Source organism: Aotus nancymaae, unplaced genomic scaffold, assembly GCF_030222135.1.
Source record: "Aotus nancymaae isolate 86718 unplaced genomic scaffold, 86718_ANA_hifiasm-v0.15.2.pri h1tg000028l, whole genome shotgun sequence".
In the NCBI taxonomy this organism is placed as follows: domain Eukaryota; kingdom Metazoa; phylum Chordata; class Mammalia; order Primates; family Aotidae; genus Aotus; species Aotus nancymaae.
In genome coordinates, this window is record NW_026988441.1 from 25,378,833 (window position 1) to 25,394,187 (window position 15,355).

At 39.9% G+C, this 15,355-nt stretch overlaps 1 protein-coding gene and 1 pseudogene across 1 annotated transcript in view; one reads left to right on the plus strand and one right to left on the minus strand.

Moving 5' to 3' along the window:
- The window catches only part of LOC105710986 (zinc finger protein 93), a 491,114-nt gene that overhangs the window by 130,178 nt on the left and 345,581 nt on the right, over positions 1 to 15,355 (plus strand). The gene's annotated exons all lie outside the window — the stretch shown is intronic.
- Positions 8,955 to 10,611, minus strand: LOC110567938 (cell division control protein 42 homolog; annotated as a pseudogene).

Sequence of the window (15,355 nt, forward strand, 5' to 3'; positions counted from 1 at the left end):
AGCTGCTTCTTGGTAGCAAAATTATTTTTTTCCAGCAGTCCCATCAGCTCTCATGTTTCCCCTTTTGGAGAAGAAAAAGCTCCTTCTGCCTCATGGTAATATAATTTTTAATTTTGTCACCCATAGCCTCCAGCAAAGAGTGCAAGACAAGACAAATTAATGCAAAAAGAATAGCAATTAACTTCCTGTAGTGTGAAACTAGTTCTTAGCATAGAGGGACTTTTCTGAGAGGAATCTGTAATCTAAATCTTATGAAGGACTATAACCTTCCTAAGTTGGGCCTTGAATCCAAGTACAGTCAAGCATCCTTGCCTTGTATTGAGAAGCCTTTAACCCATGATGTCTTCGGAGAGACTCTGACTTTCCTAAGTTGTGCCTGTAACCTAATCTCATCTTTTACTCAGGTATATGCATCCCACTCACTCATAGTCAGCCAATTGGTATCCACAGATAAGTTTTTTTTGGGGGGAGGTCAAAGGTCTCTTTAGTATAGTCCCTTTGTGGTTGCCAGGAAAATATTACCTGAAAGAAGTCCCGATCCAGACCGCAAGAGAGGGTTCTTGGATCTTGCTTAAGAAAGAATTCAGGACAAGTCATAGAGTAAAGTGAAAGCAAATTTATTAAGAAAGTAAATAATTAGGCTGGGTGTGGTGGCTCATTGTGTAATCTCAGCACTTTGGGAGGCCAAGGCGGGCGGATCACCTGAGGTCAGGAGTTCAAGACCAGCCTGGCCAACATGCTGAAACCCTGTTTTTTAAAAAAAAAAAGAAAGTAAATAATTAGGCTGGACATGGTGGGTCATGCCTGTAATCTCAGCACTTTGGGAGGCCGAGGCGGGCGGATCACCTGAGGTCAGGAGTTCAAGACCAGTCTGGCCAATATGGTGAAACCCTGTCTTTAAAAAAAAAAGAAAGTAAATAATTAAAAGAAATAGCTTTCTTCCTGGTTGCACAGTTTTATGGTTCTCTCTTAATTATATGCTAAATAAAAGGTGGATTATTTATGTCTTTCCTTTTCAGATCTTTATAGTTTAACTTCCCGATGTTGCCATTGCATTTGTAAACTATCATGGCACTGGTGGGGGTGTAGCAGTGAGGATGACCAGAGGTCACTCTCATCACCAGCTTGGTTTTGGTGGCTTTTATCTCACTTATTTACTGCAAGCTGTTTTATCAGCCAGGTCTTTATGACCTGTACCTTGTGGTGACCTCCTACCTCACTTGTGACTTAGAATGCTTAACCATCTGGAAATGTAGCCCAGGAGGTCTCAGCCTTATTTTACTCAGCCCCTAATCAAAATGGAGGCTGTGTACCTTTGACAGTCTGCGTCTGGCTATGTAATAAGTAAGAAAAGAGAGCACCATCTAAGTCCTAATGGGAATGGTGTTTCTTTTTTTTTTTGAGATGGAGTTTCGCTCTTGTTACCCAGGCTGGAGTGCAATGGCGTGATCTCGGCTCACCGCAACCTCCACCTCCTGGGTTCAAGCAATTCTCCTGCCTCAGCATCCTGAGTAGCTGGGATTACAGGCACGCGCCACCATGCCCAGCTAATTTTTTGTATTTTTAGTAGAGACAGGGTTTCACCATGTTGACCAGGATGGTCTCGATCTCTTGACCTTGTGATCCACCCACCTCAGCCTCCCAAAGTGCTGGGATTACAGGCGTGAGCCACCGCGCCCGGCAGAGAATGGTGTTTCTTTCTACAAACTGTTCTGGAGAACACAAAGGATGAAGAATTTTATTAGTCACAACTATTTACCAGGGATATCCATGTGTTTCCTTTTTCTACTTCTAATTTGTTTTATACAGTTCTTCTTTTGACTTTTCCTCAGTTGTATATTTTATAATAAACTGGTAAGATAACTACAGTGTTTTTCTGAGTTTTATGAGTAGCTTGATCAGATCATTAAACTTGAGAAAGGGCTCATGGGTCCCCAATTTTTAAACAGTAGCTCAGACACATAGGTGGGCCTATGGGGTTTGTGACTGCCATCTGCAATGAGGACAAATTTGTGTTGCTGAGCCCTGAACCACGTCTGTGCTGACTTTGGGTGGTGTCAGAATTCAAATGTTAGACATTGATTTGGTGTTAGAGAGTTGCTTGGTGTTCAGCAAACCCTACAGATTTCATGCCAGAAGAAAGGTATCACAGAGGCCTGTCCTGGAATGGAACTATGGGTGTCTGTGAATGGGAGGCTCTGCTCTCCTATACATAGGCTGTCACACTGCTCATTGTCCTGTGATTCCAGGTTTTTTCCCAGAGTGAGAGAGAATGAAAACTCAGAGGAAAGGACCTGTGATGACAGATTCTCTATGTCCTTTTATCCTTCATCCTCAACTAGGCCTCCATGACTGTTCCCTCTTTGTGTCCATGTGTTTTTGTTATTTAGCTCTTACTTATAAAGGATGACGTGCATTTGGTTTTCTATTTCTGCATTAGTTTTCTAAGAATAATGGTCTCCAGCTCCATCCATGTTGCTACAAAGGACTTAATCTTGATTTCTTTTTTGTTTGTTTGTTTGCTTGTTTGTTTTTTAAGATGAATTCTTACTCTGTCACCCAGGTTGGAATGCACTGGCATGGTCTTGGCTCACTGCAACCTCTGCCTCCCGAGTTCAAGTGATTCTCCTGCCTCAGCCTCCTTAGTAGCTGGAATTACACATGCTTGCCATGATGCCCAGCTAATTTTTTGTATTTTCAGTAGAGACCGGGTTTTACCATGTTGGCTAGGCTGTTTTTGAACTCCTCCTGTTTCAGCCTCCCAAAGTGCTGGGATTACAGGCGTGAGCCATAGCCCTTGGTTTTGTGTTGTTTTCTTTTGGCCACATAGTCTTCCACAATTTTTATGTACCATATTTTGTTTTTATTAAACTTTTAACATTTTATTTTTTAGAAACAGGGTCTTACTCTGTCACACAGGCTGGAGTGCAGTGTTATGATCTTGGCTGACTTCAGCCTCAACCTCCAGGGATCAAGGAGTCCTCCTACCTCAGCCCCTTAAGTAACTAGGAGTATAGACACACATTATTCATTTTTATTTATTATTATTATTATTATTACTATTTTGTAGAGATGTGGTTTTGCATTTTGCCCATTAGGTCTTGAACTTCTGAGCTAAGGGAAACCACCTGCCTTGATCTCCTGAAGTGCTGAGATTACAAGCATTAGCCAGTTCACACTACCATAGCATAATTTTTTAATCTAGGCTTTCATTTATAGGCAATTAGGTTCATTTTATTTCTTTTTTATTGTGGACAGTGTTGAAATAAACATGCATGTGTATATGTCTTTATGGTGGAATAATGTATATTTCTTTGGGTGTATACCCTATTAAGAGGTTGCTGAGTAAAATTTCAATTCTGTTTTTAGTTCTGCTACAAATTGCCACACTGCTTTTCACAATGGATGAACTAATTTACACTCCCACCAGAAGCGTATAAGCATTCCCTCTTCTCTGCAACCTTGTCAGCATCTGTTATTGACTTGTTTTTGAGACAGCGTTTCACTCTGTCACCCATATGGAGTGCAGTGGTGTAATCTTGGTTTACTGTACCCTCAGCCTCACGGGTTCAAGCAATTCTCATTCCTCAGCCTCGTGAGTAGCTGAAACTACAGAAGTACACTACCACACCCCACTAATTCTTGTATTTTTAGTAGAGACAAAGTTTCACCATGTTTGCCAGACTGGTCGTGAACTCCTGATCTCAATTGATTCACCAGTTTGGGCCTATCTATCAAAGTGCTGGCATTACAAGCATGAGCCACTGTGCACGTCCTGTTACTCACTTTTTAACAACAGCCATTATGACTAGCGTGAGATGGTATCTCATTATAGTTTTTATTTTTTTGCATTTCTGTAATGTGATGAGCATTTTAAAAATATTTTTGTGGTCAGGTGTGGTGGCTCACACCTGTAATCCCAGCACTTTGGGAGGCCGAGGCAAGTGAATCACCTGAGATCAGGAGTTCGAGACTAGCCAATATGGTGAAACCCAGTTTTTACTAACAATACCAAAATTAGCCAGGCATGCTGGTAGATGCCTGTCATCCCATCTACTTGGGAGGCTGAGGCAGGAGAACCACTTGAACCTGGGAGGTGGAAGTTGCAGTGAGCCAATATCGTGCCATTGTACTCCAGCCTGGAACACAAGAACAAAACTTCACCTCAAAAAAAAATTTTTGTTAGCCACGTATTTGTGTTCTGAAAAACATCTGTTCATGTTTTTGCCTACTTTTTAATGTGGTGGTATGTTGTTTCCTTGTAAAAGTGTTTAAGTTTCTTAATTCTGGATATTAAATCTCTGTAAGAAGAATTGTTTGCAATTTTTTTTTATTTTGCAAATTGTCTGTTTAGTCTGTTGATATCATCCTTTACTGCAAAAAAGCTTTTTAGTTTGATTAGGTTTTGTTTGTCAGTTTTTGGTTCATCATAAATTCTTTGATAGTTTCTCTGGCTAGAATGGTATTTTCTAGGTTATTTATCTTTCAGGTTTTTTTTTTTTTTAAGTTTTGCATTTAAGTCTTTAATTCATTTTGAGTTGATTTTTTTTTTTTTTTTTTTTGAGACGGAGTCTCACTTTGTCGCCAGGCGCCAGACTGGAGTGCAGTGGCAAAATCTCGGCTCGCTGCAACCTCTGCCTCCCGGGTTCAAGCAATTCTCCTGCCTCAGCCTCCCGAGTAGCTGGAACTACAGGCGCACGCCACCACGCCCAGCTAATTTTTGTATTTTTAGTAGAGACGGGGTTTCACCATGTTGACCAGGATGGTCTCAATCTCTTGACCTCGTGATCCTCCCACCTCGGCCTCCCAAAGTGCTGGGATTATAGGCTTGAGCTACCATGCCCGGCCTGAGTTGATTTTCATATATGGTGTGAGAAAGGGGACCAGTTTCAATCTTCTACATAGTGCTAGCAAGTTGTACCAGCATTATTTATTAAATAGGGTATTCTGGGCCGAGGCGGGTGGATCACGAGGTCAAGAGATCGAGACCATCCTGGTCAACATGGTGAAACCTGTCTCTACTAAAAATACAAAAAATTAGCTGGGCATGGTGGTGCGTGCCTGTAATCCCAGCTATTCTGGAGGCTGAGGCAGGAGAATTGCCTGAACCCAGGAGGCGGAGGTTGCGGTGAGCCGAGATCGCGCCATTGCACTCCAGCCTGGGTAACAAGAGCGAAACTCCGTCTCAAAAAAAAAAAAGAAAAGAAAAGAAAAGAAAAAAATAAATAGGGTGTTCTTTTCACAATCGTTTTGTAATCTTTTTCAAAGATCAGATAGTTAGAGGTGTGTGGCATTATTTCTGGGCTCTCTATTCTGTTGCGTTGTTCTGTGAGTCTGTTTTTATACCAGTATAATGCTGCTGTGGTTACTGCAGTGTAGTTTGAAGAGGAGTAATGTAATGCTTCCAACTTCGTTCTTTTTGCTTAAAATTACCTTCGCTATTCAGGTTCATTTTGGTTCATTCGGGTTCATATGAATTTTTGAATTTTTTTAGCTTTGTTAACAATGCTTTTGGTAGTTCGATAGAAATAGCATTAAATCAGTAAGTTTCTTTCTTTCTTTTTTTTTAAAGATGGGATTTCACCATGATGGCCAGACTGGTCTTGAAATCCTGACCTCAGGTGATCCACCCACCTCAGCCTCCCAAAGTGCTAGGATTACAGGCATGAGCCACCGCGCCTGGCCTAAATCAGTAAGTTTCTTTGGGCAATTTGGCCATTTTAATAATTGTAATATTTTCTATTCATAAGCATAAAATGGTTTTCTATTTGATTGTGTCATCTCTGACTTCTTTAAGTAGTATTTTGTCATTCTTTTCATAGATCTCTCACCTTCCTGGTTTGCTGTATTTTTAGGTATTCTATTCTTTTGTGGCAGTTGTGGATGGAATTATGTTTTTGATTTGGCCTTCCCTCCCTCCCTCCCTCCCTCCCTCCCTTCCTTCCTTCCTTCCTTCCTCCCTCCCTTTCTTTCTTCTTGTTGGAGTCTTGCTCTGTCACCAGGCTGGAATGCAGTGCTGGAATTACAGGCGTGAGCCTCCGTGCCCGACCTCAAGACTTTAAATTCTATGTTGAATAGGAGTTTTGAGAGAAAGCCTTCTTGTCTTGTGTAGGTTTTCACGAAGGAATACTTCCAGCTTGTGTCTACTTAATATGTTGGCTGTAAGTTTGTCACACATAGATGACACACGTATGTACCTTCAATGCCTAGTTTTTTGAGGGTTTTAAACATGAAGCATGGTAAATTTTATTGAAAGCTTTTTTTTTTTTTGAGATGGAGTCTCAGTATGTCACCATGGCTGGAGTGCAGTGGCGCGATCGCTGCTCACTGCAACCTCTGCCTCCTGGATTCAAGTGATTTGTCTGCCTAACCTTCCTAAGCAGCTGGGATTACAGATGTGTGCCACCATGACCGGCTAATTTTTGTATTTTTAGTGGAGATGGGGTTTCACCATATTGTTCAGGCTGGTCTCGAACTTCTGACCTAATGATCCACCTGCCTTGGCCTCCCAAAGTGCTGGGATTACAGGTGTGAGCCACCAAGCCCTCTGCTTCTTATAGTTTTCTGAAGATTTCACAATGTGGGACAATCATTTGTACAATTTTAAGTAATGTGATTTATTCAAAAATGATATAATTGATAGAGAAATTTATGGAAGATCCATGTGTGGCAACAAGATTGCAGAAATTTCTTTCTGTTTCTCTTTGTCACCTGCCTTCAACTTCAAGACAATCTTGTACAGCATTCCTCAGTGTAGGGAACAAAGGGACTGTTTGGGTCATACATAGCTTTGAACTCCCACGTAAATTTTGAGAAGGTTTTTTTTTTTAAGTTCCCTGCCCCCCACCCCTCAACCCTCTGAGAAGGTTTTTTTATAATAATTCTCAAGTGCTAAAAATACAAACATACTTAATAAATGTTAGATAACATCATTATACTAGTAATCCTGAACACAAATTTAGCTGCACTGTTGTGTTCTATGAAAATAATGTTTTTGTTTAGAATATTTTTCAGCAGATTGATTATGTGTTATAAACTGTGAATATGGCCAGGCGAGGTGGCTCACGCCTGTAATCTCAGCCCTTTGGGAGGCTGAGGCAGGTGGGTCATGAGATCAGGAGTTTGAGACCAGCCTGGCCAACATGGTGAAACCCTGTCTCTACCAAAAATACAAAAATTACTTATGTGTGGTGGCCGATGCCTGTAATCCCATCTACTTGGGAGGCTGAAGCAAGAGAATCTCTTGAACTCAGAAGGTGGAGATTGCAGTGAGCCAAGATCATGCCATTGCACTCCAGCCTGGGTGACAGAGCGAGACTTCATCTGAAAAATAATACAAAAAACTTGTGAATACGTTTGTAGTATGTATAAAGCAAAGAATGAGATGTTTGGATTCAAGGATGCGTAAGAATAAACACTTAGAAAATTTTTTATGTAGTTGAGGAGCAAGAATATGTTGAAAAAGCTAATGCAGCCCATGGATTCCAAGTTTCTGCCTCCTGCTCTTACTTAATCTGGCTGTGCCTGGCTGCCAGCAGCCAAGATTTGCTTTTCAATATTGAAGAAAAAGTATTAAGGAAGCCAACCCCATAGTCTTTTTTTTTTTTTGCAGGCAGTCTTGCTCTGTTGCCAGGCTGGACTGCAGTGGCGCAATCTCGGCTCACTGCAACCTTCATCTCCTGGGTTCAAGTGATTCTTCTGCCTCAGCCTCCCGAGTAGATGGGACTACAGTTGTGTGCCACTACACCCAGCTAATTTTTGTATTTTTAGTAGAGACAGGGTTTCATCATGGCCAGGATGGTGTCTATCTCTTGACCTCGTGATCCGCCCGCCTCGGCCTCCCAAACTGTTGGGATTACAGGCGTGAGCCACCGCGCCTGGCCCATTGTCTGTTTTGCATACAGAAATATAAAGCAGTGTTCTTCTCTAATGTGAGGACTATGTTCAGGAAAGCTAAAATAATTTCAGACTAAGAATGTAAAAAGTTGGCAGCATTAGAACATCTCACCCTACAAGCTGGGTTGCTTTTGGAGTGAAGAGCTAACATGAAAGGCAAGAGAAAGATTAGAAAATAATAATTTTGCCTTTGAGTACTTTATGTATTTTTATATTTCTATAAATTCCATAAATAAAATTATATGCATGCATTTTTTTCTATAAGCATTATTTTGGACATAGCGTCCCACCCTGTTGCCCAAGCTGGAGTGCAGTGGTGAATTTACAGCTCAGTGCAGCCTCAATATTCAGGGCTCAAGTGGTTCTTCCACCTCATTGTTTCAAGTAGCTGGGACTTCAAATGTGTACCACCATATCCAACTTTTTTTTTTTTTTTTTTTAATTTTTAGTAGAGATAAGGTCTAAATATATTCCCAACATTCGCCTTAAACTCTGGAACTCAAACAGTCTTTTCTCTCGTCTTTCCAAAATGTTGGGATTACTAACATAAACAAGCATACTTTACCCATATAAGTACTTTTAAATATTACAGACAGCACTTTAGGAGGCTAAGACAGGAGGATTGCTTAAGCCAAAAGAGTATAAGATCTGCCTGGCCAATGTAGCAATACCTCATCCCTACAAAATTAAACAAGGAGAATGCTGATTTTCATGTGAAAATCACTACACTCTTCACCCCCGTGCCCTTTTGCAGACAAACTCTGTATAAGTTTGTTTTATCTTTACAAAGATTTGCATGTGTATGTGTGATTTCATGGACCTTTTGAAGTAGTATTGTGTGTGTGTTGGGTGAGACAGTGCGTTCAATGGTTGGAGGAGCAGGCTCAAAGTACCTGTGTGACCTTGGGCAAGTTTCTTAGCCTCTCTGTCTCATCTATTACTTGGGGATAATAACATGCCCAGTAAAATCGTGTTGTTCTTTCAACATAGTAATAAAGTAGAAAATTATTTTAAGAGGAATACAAATATTAAGAAAGACAAAAGAGGATATTTATAGATACAGTCAAGATTTAAACACTATTATTTCTTTTTTTGTTTTTTGACAGGGAAAAAAATTTTTAATTACAAACTCAATTCATTTGGTGTATTTCAAAGGTGCAATACTTTTCTTCATTTATCAGTGAAAGAAGTGAGAAATTAACTTCCCCAAAAAATCAGCAAATGGCAAACAAATGTCCTTGAAAGTCACAGTCACATATAGTGCGTCCTAGAAAAGAGGAGGGGCAAGACAGGCTCCACCCACTTCATGAGTTTCATCCAATACTGGATCTACTCAAGGGTGGAGAGAAAAGGCAACTTTCAAAAAGGAGTATGTTATTAAATGAGCATTTACTATGCTCCTTCCTAAGCGCACCAGATGGGGAACATGTTTTCTAAACTAGATCTAGGAAGTGGAATGTGGAATCAGTCCGTCCTCCCCTTAAGGGCTATCCACTGGTTAATGAATTTAAAAAACAAGACTAAAAAACCCCACACACACTCCCCCCAAAAAAAGAGGAGAAAAAAAAAAAAACACTAAGATGTCCCAGATTACTCTCCAGAGTGGAACCAGGGAGCAGCTTCAACAATTCCAATTAGTCTGTTAGAGTCATCCACAAGCATGCCTTGCTTTAAAAAAAAAAAAAAAAAAAAAAACAATGAAACAAAAACTAGTACTAACCACTTTTCTGACAATATACAATTACTCAAAACTAACTAGTACTGGGAGGGGAAGGGGGACCACACCTATGGGCTTGTCTCACATGAGTGCATGTGGGTAGGTGCAGGGCATTTGTCATTATTGCAAAAATGAATTTTAATTTTTAATCTTTAGTTTGATTTAACCATTGCTTTTAGTATGATGCTGACACCAGCTGTGCAGTAAGGGCTCTGAAGAGATGTTCATAGCAGCACACACCTGCGGCCCTTCTTTGGTTCTGGAGGCTCCAGGGCAGCCAATATTTCTTCGTCAAATACATTCTTTAGGCCTTTCTGTGTGAGTGCAGAACACTCCACATACTTGACAGCCTTCAGGTCATGGGCCAGCTTTTCAGCAGTCTCTGGAGTGATAGGCTTCTGTTTGTTCTTGGCAAGTTTCTCAATAGTAGAGGGGTCATCTCTGAGATCAATTTGGGTCCCAACAAGCAAGAAAGGAGTCTTTGGACAGTGGTGAGTTATCTCAGGCACCCACTTTTCTTTCACATTTTCAAATGAAGATGGAGAAACCACTGAAAAACAGACTAGAAATACATGTTTGTGGATAACTCAGCGGTTGTAATCTGTCATAATCCTCTTGCCCTGCAGTATCAAAAAGTCCAGGAGTATATGGTTCTCCACCAATCATAACTGTGACTGCATAGTTATCAAAAACAGTCAGTACATATTCTGATGGAAATTTGTTTGTTGTGTAGGATATCAGGAGACATGTTTTACCAACAGCACCATCGCCCACAACACTACACTGAATTGTCTGCCTTGCTGAAATAGCTTTGTATCCACTTTAAATATTTCAAATCTGATGTTAACCTCAGCCTCTCCACTGGGGCGTTGGCAGCACTGTCCACAATATTGTTTTCAATAATCTTATGTCATTAAATTTTTAAATTTAGATTAAATTACTATTTTTCCAGAAAAGTATGTTACAAAGTGATTGAGGAGATAAATAAAAAATCAAAAATTAATTAGCTGGGCATGGTGGCGCATGCCTGTAATCCCAGCTACTCAGGAGGCTGAGGCAGGAGAATTGCCTGAACCCAGGAGGCGGAGGTTGCGGTGAGCCGAGATCGCGCCATTGCACTCCAGCCTGGGTAACAAGAGCAAAACTCCGTCTCAAAAAAAAAAAAAAAAAAAAAAAAAATCAAAAATTTATGTTTTGAATTTTATGCATAAAAAATACACCTATTGGTCAGGCGCAGTGTCTCACGCTTGTAATTCCAGCACTTTGGGATGCCAAGGTGGGCAGTTCACGAGGTCAAGAGATCGAGACCATCCTGGCCAACATGACGAAACCCTGTCTCTACTGAAAATACAAAAATTAGCCAGGCATGTTGGTACACTTCTGTGGTCCCAGGTACTCAGCTATTTGGGAGGCTGAGGCAGAACAATCACTTGAACCCAGGAGGCGGAGGTTGCAGTGAGCCGAGATTGCACCACTGCACTCCAGCCTGGCGACAGAGCAAGACTCCCTCTCAAAAAAAAAAAAAAAAAAAAAAAAGCCTATTATAAATTAACAGCTTGATGAAGGTTTACAAAATGCATATACCATGACACAGCACCCAGTGATGGAAGAGTGTGAACAACCTGGCACTCTCCCTCCTTTATTCTCCTTTCCAATCACTGTTCCTCTAAGAGTAACTTTTATCATGGCTGTTTATACAATAAATAAGGCTTGCCTGTTTTTGAACTTTAAATAAATGAATTAATACAGTAAGTTCTCACTTTTGGCCAACTTATGCTGGTCAACATTGTTGTGAGACTGATCTCTGTTTGTAGTTGTGGTTTGCCCATATTCATTGATCTACAATGTTCCATTACATAAATACACTACAATTTATTTCACTTTCTATGAACATTTTGGTGATTTTCCAGATTGTCAGTGCTTCTATAAACAGTCTTGTGCATTTTGTAAAGAAAAGTTTGTCTAATTATATAGATATAGAACCACAAATAGAACTACAGTGTATCTGTATCTTCAGGTAGTATAGGCATTGATGAGCTCTCTTCCAGAATGTGGTACCAACTTACCTATGCCAGCAGCAGTATAGGAAAAATTACTTATTCTCAAATTGTCTTTATTTTTCAAACCCTACAATGTAAATTCTGTGAAAACTGAGACCTTTAATTTAATTCACCAGTATATTAGCAATTTTTTAATTAAATTTAATTTGACTTTTAATTAAAATATTTTCTTAAAAATAACTGTGGTAAAATTGATCAATTTATTTTTCTCATAATTTTCTTTTACACAACTCTGTTTACACAGATAATTTTTCTGCCAAATAATTATTATACATTTTAATTTATTATTATATAATTTTTTTCTTTTTTGACCATTCTCAGTCAGGGTTATTTCTTTGCAGAGACACTGTAACCAAGCAGGTGCAATTTCAGCACAGTCTTGAAGAAAACAGGCCTCAGCTGGCCAGGTAAGCGATAAGGAATTGTAAATAACTACCTTGTAAAGATGTACAAATTATATCTTGTATTTATGTATCATAAATATTTATTAAGCTGTAATTTTCACGTTTTATTCTGATATGTATGACATCTATATAACACCAATTCCAGTATTTTAATAAATGGGAGAAATGTATATATAGCTTTGCAAAAAATATAAGTCTGATACATTTATATCTAAGGAATTAATTTCCTAAGGCTCAAGGAACTAAAGTACACTCCCCTATTAAATTCAAATCAAATAGATTTTTATTTTGTCAAATTGAATGCTGTATAAAATGTATAACCAGATTCACAAAATGTAAATTAAATCATGAATGCACTGCTGATAATAGGTGCCATAAGTTACAAATGTGATTTCCAGTTAAAAAGAGGAAAATAATTGCTTTGCTGTATTTTCTGTGTGTTAATCATAGTCACCATTACAAAAGATCAATTTAATTACAGATTATCCAGACACATAACACACGTCTAAATTTTTTTTTTTTTTTTTTTTTTGAGATGGAGTTTCGCTCGTTACCCAGGCTGGAGTGCAATGGCGCGATCTCGGCTCACCGCAACCTCTGCCTCCTGAGTTCAAGCAATTCTACCTCAGCCTCCCGAGTAGCTGGGACTACAGGTGCACGCCACCATGCCCAGCTAATTTTTGTATTTTTAGTAGAGATGGGGTTTCAGCTTGTTGACCAGGATGGTCTCGATCTCTTGACCTCGTGATCCACCCGCCTCGGCCTCCCAAAGTGCTGGGATTATAGGCGTGAGCCACCGCGCCCGGCCACGTCTAAATATTAAATTGACACTACAATAAAATATTTAAATCTGCAAAAAGACACTAGAACATACGGTCAATAATACCATGAGCTGCCACAGGTTTTTAATAGATAATGCAAATGACAATCAGCACTTTATGCCACCACAAGAGAAAGAGTGGTACTAGTGAATCTCATACATATCAAGGAAGGAAAAAAATGCACAATTCAATATGCAAAAAAGATTGGTCATACCAGATATATACATCATAATCATGGTTGTTTGATAAGGATATTAAATGTTCTGTACTTGAGTTTGCAAAATATATATAATTCTATTGCTTAGGAGTGATTAGCAAAAGCCCAACTATTCAAAAGTTTATAAAGAAAAATTTTTTGGAAAATTATTTACCTTTTTGTTTTGTTTTGCTTTTTTTGAGATGGAGTCTTGCTCTGTTGCCCAGGCTGGAGTGCAGTGGTGTGGTCTCCGCTCACTGCAACTTTCACCTTCCCAGTTCAAGCAATTCTCCTGCCTCAGCCTCCCAAGCAGCTGGGACAACAGGCACATGCCACCAGGCCCAGCTAATTTTTTGTATTTTTAGTAGAGATGGGATTTCACCATGTTGGCCAGGCTGGTCTCAAACTCCTGTCCTCATGATCCACCCTCCTCGGCCTCCCAAAGTGCTGGGATTACAGGCGTGAGGCACTGCACCTGGCCTTTTCTTTTTCCTTTCTTTTTAGACAAAGTCTCACTCTATCACCCAGGCTGGAGTGCAGTGACGTGATTTGGGCTCACTGCAGCCTCTGCCTCCTGGGTTCAAGTGATTCTGCCTTAGCCTCCTGAGTAGCTGGGACTAAAGATGAATGCCACTATGCCCAGATAATTTTTTTATACTTTTAGTAGAGACAAGGGTTTCACCATGCTGGTCAGGCTGATCTTGAACTCCTGACCTCGTGATCTGCCCTCCTTGGCCTCCCAAAGTGCTGGGATTACAGGCATGAGCCACCGTGCCTGGCCAAGTTATGTGTCTTTTAGAAAGGTTGAAAGTGAAACTGTTGACCACTTAGTAGCCTTAGCAGTTCCTTTTAATGGTAGTTATATGGCAAGAGCTGGCATTTTGGTTAAGTCAGTCAATTATTGTTTCTGGTGGAAGTGTATTAAACACCTTTTAATGGCATTCACCTTTGTTTTATGAATTAAGATCCAGGCAAAATTCAAGAAATCATGTTGCTGTGCTTTGTTATCAGAAATAATATGGGGTTGAGCCTGCCATGGTGGTTCATGTCCATAATTCCAGCCCTTTGGATTACTTAAGATCAGGAGTTCGAGACCAGCCTAGCCAACACAGCAAAACCCCATGTCTACTAAAAGTACAAAAATTGGCCAGGTGTGGTGGTGGGCACCTGTAATCCCAGCTACTCAGAAGGCTGAGGTAAGAGAATCACTTGAAACCAGGCGGTGGAGGTTGCAGTGAGCTGAGATCACACCACTGCACTCCAGCCTAGGCAACGGAGTGAGACTCTGTCTCAAAAATTCTCTGATGACTTTCAGTGATATTTTGTAGTTAAATTTGTAGCAATATTTTACCACCATTTTTTGTTTTTTTCAGACACAGTCTCACTCTGTTACCCAGGCTGGAGTGCAGTGGCGTGGTCTCAGCTCATTGCAACCTCTGCCTCTGGGATTTAAGCGATTCTTCCACCTTAGGCTCCTGAGTAGCTGGGACTACAGGCATGTGCCACATGCTTGGCTAATTTGTGATATTTTTAGTAAAGACAAGGTTTCACTACGTTGGCTAGGCTGGTCTCAGACTCCTGACCTTGTGATCTGCCTGCTTTGGCATTCCAAAGTGCTAAGACTACAGGCATGAGCCACCGCACCCATCCTACCTTCCTGGCTTAATGTAGTTCTAGTTATATTATTTTTTGTTTATGGCTATGTAAAGAATGCTTCTTAATTTTGTTCTCAGCTAAAATGTCATTGGTGTAAGGAAATGCCATTCATTTGTGTATGTCAATGAATTTTGTATCTTGAGACTTTGATGAGGTCATTTTTAAGCTTAGCAGTCTTTAGGTAAAATCTTTAAAGTTTTCTAGGTAGAGAATTATATGATAAGTGAAGATAATTTGACTTCTTTCCCTATTTGGATGCCATTTATTTCTTCATTTTGTTAGATTGCTCTGACTAGAACTTCCAGAACTATGTTGAATAGGGTTGCTTAGAGTGGAAAGTCTTATTTTTATTCTACTGAGAAATGCATGCAGCTTTTGCCTGATCAGTATGATGTTAGCCAAGGATTTGTCATACATGGCTCTTATTTTTTTGAGGTATGTTTCATCAATGTCTGCTTTGTTGAGAACATTTTTATAAATGAATACTGGATTTTCTTGAGTGTTTTTTCTGCATCTATTTTGTTAATCATATAATTTTTACTTTTTTTTTTTTTGAGACAGAGTTTCACTCTTGTTGCCCAGGCTGGAGTGCAATGGCGCGATCT